This window comes from Camelus dromedarius, chromosome 1 (genome assembly GCF_036321535.1).
Source record: "Camelus dromedarius isolate mCamDro1 chromosome 1, mCamDro1.pat, whole genome shotgun sequence".
NCBI classification, from domain to species: Eukaryota; Metazoa; Chordata; class Mammalia; order Artiodactyla; family Camelidae; genus Camelus; species Camelus dromedarius.
In genome coordinates, this window is record NC_087436.1 from 20,910,419 (window position 1) to 20,917,473 (window position 7,055).

A 7,055-nucleotide genomic window follows, 5' to 3' on the forward strand; every position below is an offset into this window, starting at 1 on the left:
CAATTCAGAAATACACGTGGACATAAAGCACACACCTTACAGGCCAATGGGTAGGTCAGAAGTCAAGAATTAAATACCTGCACAACTGCTAACAACAGGTGTTGATCAACATTAACACTCCATTCCTCTAGAGAGGCTTTTGTTCCTGACTTGAAAGGTCCTAAGAGGCCTCTACAGATTGTTCTCAGCCTATCAGTAAATTTTTATGGGGAATTCAAAGAATTTTTATCCTTGAATAACTCACTTTGCCCAATTAGGTTTATATTTCATTTGTGGGCCGTGAAGAGGATGAAGATCTGAGCTGTTTGATGATACACGGTATGAGATCGGCAGGAGAGACTGCACTACAGATTCTGATACACTTCGAAAGGTAGGGGTTCCTGTACCTTAAAATTGCTGGAATCTGTCCAGGATATTGGGTCCATTAAATGGGAAAAAATGTACAAAATAAATTAAATTGTAGAAAATTTAAAAATAAAAATAAAGAAAGAGAGATAAAAATACCCATAGAAAGAGCCCAGTACAAACAGGAATAGTGATAGCAAAGCTGTCAGAGAAGAGCAAGGCTTTTTTGTGTACTTGTTTTGTTTTGTTGCATGTTTGGTGGAATGACATTTAAATGTCAAATATATAAAAGAAAACTCCATTTAATAGTATTAAGTGTTCTTTTTCCCCTGACAGTATTCCCCTCACCCCTCTGGTCCTCCACCCCTTCCGGTTGTCCCGTTTGTCTGTAGGACTTTTTACCTCAGGGTAGGAATGTGACAACAAAAGGCAGAGTGTTCTTTTTGCCTCTTTCTGGCTTTTGAGTTTCAAAACACTCAGGCTTTCAGTGAATGGAAAGGACTCACAGAGTGGATAAAATATTTTGGAGACGACATCGTGAGTCAGAGCAAATATTCCTCGTCCCTTATTTCTCACCCCACCCTGGGCCTCAGACTGATGGCAAACAAAATCCTCAGGTGGAAAGGGAAAATGAGGATCAGAGATAAGCTATGAGGAAAAGTTGGGTGGTTTTGAAACATGGCTCCAAAATTCTTCGACACTTCTCCCATGGACAGGTTGGGGTCTGTGTCTCCTTGCCTTGAGTCCGCATGGCCTCTGGTTTCTTTAACCAGCAGGGTAGGGCAGGAGTGACTTGTATGAGTTCTAAGACAGGCCATAAGAGGTAATGCAGCTTCTACTTTATTTTCTAGAACATTGACTCTTAGTGCCAGGAACTGCCATGTAAGAATTCTGGCTACCCTGAGGTGGCCATGCTCTGAGGAAGCCAAGCCACACAGAGAGGCTATGGTGGAAGCTCCAGTCAGAAGGCTTTGTCTTTAAGTCAACCCAGCCTGGGCTCCAGACGGGAGTGAGTCTCCCCAGCTGAGGACCAGACAACATGGCGCAGAGCCAGCATACCTGCTGTGCCCTGTCTGAATTCCTGACCCACCAAATTCTGTGAGATAATAAAAGCTTGTTTCAGCTGCTAAATTTTAAGCAAATTTGATATGAAGCAATAGTAATTGGAACAGAGGAGGCTGCTTCCCTGTCTCCCCTATCTAGACTGTCCTTCCTCCTCTCACAATTGTACCCAGCACTTCTGGTCCTCCTAACAAAATCCGACTCATCTATCAAGACCCAGCACCCAAATTATCTCATCTGTGAAAGTTTTGCCATCATGCCCAGGCCAGACAGAGGTAGCTAGTTCCTATTCAGTGCCCCAATAGCATTGTTTTCATGCTTCAGCTCTAATATGTCTCATAAAGTGCTGTAGTCATTTCTTGATATGCCTCTCAGAATTCTGAGCTCCTTCGGAGCAATACATCCATCCAGTGTGGTGTGGTGGTTGTTACAATACTAGTTCTCAATGAATCATGCCTCTCCATCTCCATGATCATGGGCAGTTCTCCTGTAAGCTTGGCTATACGATTTGTTTGGGGTGATGGAACACTGGTAAATGTGATGCATGCAGAGGCTTTAAAAAGGCTTATGAAGTGGAGCTTGCCTTTCTTCTTGAAGAAGTCCAGGCTAGCATGCAGGAGACACGGGTCAGTGAGCCGTCAACACCAACTGTCAGACTTGTGAGAGAGGCCACCTGGTACTGGCCAGCTTCCACTGGACTTCCAGACTGACCCTGGAGACATGGAAGAGCCTAGCCAGTGTCTCGAGGAGAAGGGAAGAGCCATCTTAGCTGAGCCCTGTCCAATGTGCCAACACCCAGAGTGGCCTTTGTCCTAAGACACTGACACAGCTGACTAATTGCTCCAACAAGCAGTTAATGCATCTTAGTGACCCAACACAGTGAAATTTACTTCTTGTTTAAGTCATAGTCCAATGTGGGCTGATGGTGATGGGAAGAATCTCCGTTCTACCCAGCCACTTGGGAACCCAGGCTCCCGTCTGCTTATGATTCCCCTCTCTCTGCTAGGTCCTTCGAGTCCCCTTCATTTATGTGGCAGATGGGAAAGAGAGAGATGTGGGAATCGTACAAGGGATATATTTATAGGGCAGGTCTGAAAGAGGCACATAACACTTACCCTTTCATTCTGTTGGCCAGGATGTGGTAACGGAGAGTGGAAAATGCAGTCTAGCTGTGTGCCCTGAACAAAGAGGAGAACACAAATATTGGTAAGGATTTATGGTCACTGACGCTGGCAGAAATGTTTTATTCCACTCTGTGTGTCCCTCAGTGCCTGGTACAATACCTGGCTTATAATAAATACTTCATAAACACCAACAGGATGAGTGGACAAATGAAATAGTCAGGGCTGCCGTAGTGCCTCACTTAGGACATGGACTGAGAATGATACGTGAAAGGAACGTCTGTCTCATTTGGGCCTACCTTCTCCTAAATCTTGGCATTCGTACCTGGTTTTATGCTAGAGCCTTCATCAACCTAAAAAGCACGGCAAGGAATGGATGTAGATGTGTTACTGTGGCTGGATTCCTGATACTGAGATGATGCCAGAATAGCCTTCTCTTATCCTGCAATTTGTAAGACTATCAAATTTAAAAGAACAAATGGAAAGTGTACTTCAAGTTAAGTCTCTGATTCCCCAAATCTCTATGTGTGTGTGCATCATTAGTATACTATTCAATCAAGCTACCAGTAACCTAAGCCCTTTTACGTGCAATAGGGTACAAATAATATAGTTTTTAAAATTTACACAATATAATTTTCACTGTATTGTATGATACCATATAAACACACTGAACTGAAAAGCTAAAGAGAACTGCCTTCTAGTCTCTATTCTGTTATTAATCATTTAAATTTCTCTGGCTTAGTTCCTTGAGTCCCTACCAGCTATAAAATTCAAGAATTCTTTAAGTCTCTATCATAACACATATGTGAGAGGCACCCTTTATTTTTCTCTATACAGTGATCAAATCAAATAAATATAGATCAAGCTTCTTCAATCAAACTTCAAAGAAGAGTCCCTTTTTTGTTTTCTTTTACCTGAGAAATCAGAATGCAGGGAAATAGACTACAAGGTGTAATCTCTGAACACCAAGCATTCAGGTAGAGAAGATTAAATAGGCTCCAAGAAGCATTTAACAGATCATTAGGGCAGTTACTCAGTCACGGGGTGGGACATGAGAGGATAACTGGCCGTCTTCTTTTGCTCCTTAATATCATCTTCAATGGTTGCCAGTTACTACTCACTCAAGTGTTTTAAGGCATGGTCTTTTCAAGTGCTCTATTTTGAAATACACACCTTCAGAGGGCTTGACTTAATCATTACCACCTTGGCCTGAGCATCTTTAGATGATCAAGTCCACCAGCAGGGGCTTTAGAGAAAGTGACAGCAAGTGGGAAGGTTACTAACAGTGGTGGTTGTCTGCTTTGCAGCTAAGGGTCCTAAAGGGCCACCTGAGAGCTGGAGGCAGATCCTGGGTACCAAAACGATGGCACCAGGACCATGCTTCTGGCTGTGCTATCCTCCAGAGAAAATTAAAACAGCAAGGATCACTGAGGCAAGTAGGAAGACCACACAGGTCACAGGCGAGCTTACTGGGCAAGCGGAAGGCAGAATACGGAGGCTATGCTTTTGGTTGGAATAAGGTATCATGGAATAGAGAGCAGAAAAGAAACCAAGAGTGGTACAAAGTGTGAGTGAAGGTGGCTGGACTTATTCATTGATGCACTTGTCCTTCAGTGCATGTCCTAGATGTTTCCTCTTCAATGCTGCCCTTAAGCTATCTTAGAGCGCACTCTCTCAGCTTGCTTTTCAACACTATGACATTCACTTAGCAATTCAGTGGAAGGAGAGCGACCCAGTTAATTCAGGGAAAAGAATAATTTACAGCATGGACGTGTGGTTTGTCTAAAGTTTTCACCTTTGGTGGGCTACTCTGATGTTGTTAGAGACAGGAGAATCCACCCCTGGGAATACGTGACGTTAGGGACTCTTTGGACCATGTTGGTATCACTCGGAAATGAGAGTTCTTCCCTCACTTCCTCACTACTCAATTGCTTTTCAAAAGAATGCTACAGAACAGATTAATGGTACATTGTTCTTCTGTAATTCTCTGGTTACTCTAACAGAGTCAGGGTAGATTTGAAGAGAAGAAATGCAAACCAGCTTGAGGCTGCACTGCCCAATTTGATCAAAACGAAATGCAACCATCGTGGGTTCGAGTTTGGTGGTCCAAAACACTGGAATGTTTCAAAGACATCTAAAATGCGATGCCAGTGTTGTTTTATTTGGTTTGGGGTTTGCTATCCCTTTATGTTAAACAGGAGTTTGGAAAAATTACACAAAAGACTCACTGTCTATTTTCATGCAGGCCTACATACTAAGTAGCCAGTGTAACTGATAAAGGAAAACATCAAATACGGTGAACAAAGTCTCCACTCACCTACCCCAGGAACTTAGAGGAAGCTGAAGATGAATCAGATCTGATCTTTATTTAGCAACCTACCTCACAGCAGCAACTCTCTCTGAGGCACTAGGTTCTGAGCCTTAGAACTGCACATAAAACAGATATTCGCCTGGACCTCCCTGCAGCGACCCAGGTAATACCTGTGTTGAGTCCTTTGTGCATCAAGGGAACTCTCTTTGAGACTGGACCAAGGGTTGAATAACACCGTCCCGATCTTCCTAAGGAAGATACAGGAACTAGACGCTGTCTTTGAACTCTGGAGAAATATTCCACTCTAATCCAGGTTTGGAGGAGGAGGAGAAGTTAAGTCCAGCATCTAGAGTGGCAAATTATACCTTTGTAATTCACCAAAACGTATTCTTCTAAGAGACTATTTTAAAAAGTTTTGTTTTGTTTGTGTAGCCCAGAGAGCAAAATACAGCATTGTCAGTCAAGACAGACTTCAAACTGCCTGTGCCCGTTAGAAACGTTTCATTAATAACATGTGTTTACCATTGAGAGAAGTAGACTTTGTGTGCTAAGATTTTGTTTGTCAGTCATTCACTGGAACCCCACTGTTAATAGCATACAATGGTTTGTGGTTATGCCACAATTTAACCCAGGTTTAAAAATACAAACTAGAGCCCTGGTGGTCTAGAAGAAACAGGGAGTGAGTGAAGGTATTGGCTCAACCTGCTTTGTGGGCTGGTGGCTTGGAATGCTTTACAAACTAATCAAATTTATTGACTATGATCCTGAGTTAAAAAAAAAATCACATGCTGGGGTGTGCATCCTGGTTTGACTGCAGTTTGGTGAGGTTCTGAATGTCTGAAGGGGGAAACAAGGCAACTATTTGGCATTCCTTTCCCCAAAGACAAATTAGAAACAGATATCACAGAATATGAGAAGGTTTTTTTTTTTCCAGCAGTCTAATAAGAAAAAGAGATTTTGCTCTATAGTTTTAATTCTACTGTATGTTAAGGATAAGTAAACAGAATTAATATTGTACTAGGCTGAACAGGCAATGAAATTTCTATTAATTCAGTAGTTGGAGCGGCAAGTGATCTAAAGGCAGCCCAGGAAAAAAGAATGGACTTTACATGTGATTTCAGTTTACCTACCGAGGACTGGCTGCAGGTAACCTGGGATTAAACACTGCTTGCTTCATATGCACTTACAGCAGATATATAACCCAAAGGGAGGAAATTTTACATTTTGCACAGATCTACGTGTAAAATGTCCATTTAAAATACAGCAAGACATAGCTATCTACAGTAATGGATAGAAAATGCCTTTGTGTTTAATGAGCCACCTCAGTTATGCAGAAGCACATGAACTATAAAGAGTTGTTACATGATGTGTTTATGAAATCTCATAGTCATGGAAATAGCACCATGATCCTAAACATTTGTGAAATCTTATATCACATGGGCTTAAAACCAATTTTCCAGTTGCTTACAATGTATCCTTTTAAAAATATTTGCATTTCAAAAATAAAACAAGATCACATTGAGAGAAAATTAAACCCATAAAAAAATTAGAGGAGGCCGTCCTTCAGTTATCTGTTTACACATTCTGAGAGGAGAGATTTGGTACTTTAAAACTTTTTAATGTCTTGAGTTTGTTTTCCTTTCTTTTATCACTTTTTTTTTTTTTTAAAGAAAAAGAACATATCTAGAGGGAAGTTTTTACTACAAAAAGATTCATTTTCCAAGTTCCAAGTGCATAGAAAATGAAGAATAAGAGGCAACATCTATTAAACTCACACTTCACATTTTCAAAAACCGAAGTCCACAAGTACAGATAGCACATGTGCTACACGTGCAGCAATATTCTAGGAACAACGAAGGCCGGTCAAGATCAACACAACTGGATCTACGTTTAAGGAGCTGACGATTAGCCGAGGATACAAACACCTAATGGTTCGTAAAACAAATCTTTCCCCGTCTGTCAGCGTAACACTGGGATCTCTTATTTTTACTCCTATAGGATTCTTGGAGGTATTTTCTTTGATAACGTGTTTGTTTATTTGTTTTTACAAACACTTTGTGTATAACAAAGTTTTTCTGTAATTAACTGTGACGGAAACACAAAAAGAGCACAAATAATGTTTAGGGTCATAGGCCCTTTCTCCAGGGACGTGAGGAGGCAGCAGGTACAGATGATGAAGCAGAGGTCTGCTCAGAGTGAAGCGCAATCTAGCTGCA

At 41.5% G+C, this 7,055-nt stretch overlaps 1 long non-coding RNA gene across 1 annotated transcript; it reads left to right on the plus strand.

Annotated features, from left to right (window-relative positions):
• The first annotated feature begins 329 nt into the window (after positions 1 to 329).
• On the plus strand, positions 330 to 4,996 carry LOC135322078 (uncharacterized). The gene is made up of 3 exons (XR_010382392.1): positions 330 to 370; positions 2,543 to 2,613; positions 4,774 to 4,996. It is a non-coding gene; the product is annotated as an uncharacterized LOC135322078 (long non-coding RNA).
• The last annotated feature ends 2,059 nt before the right edge of the window (positions 4,997 to 7,055 follow it).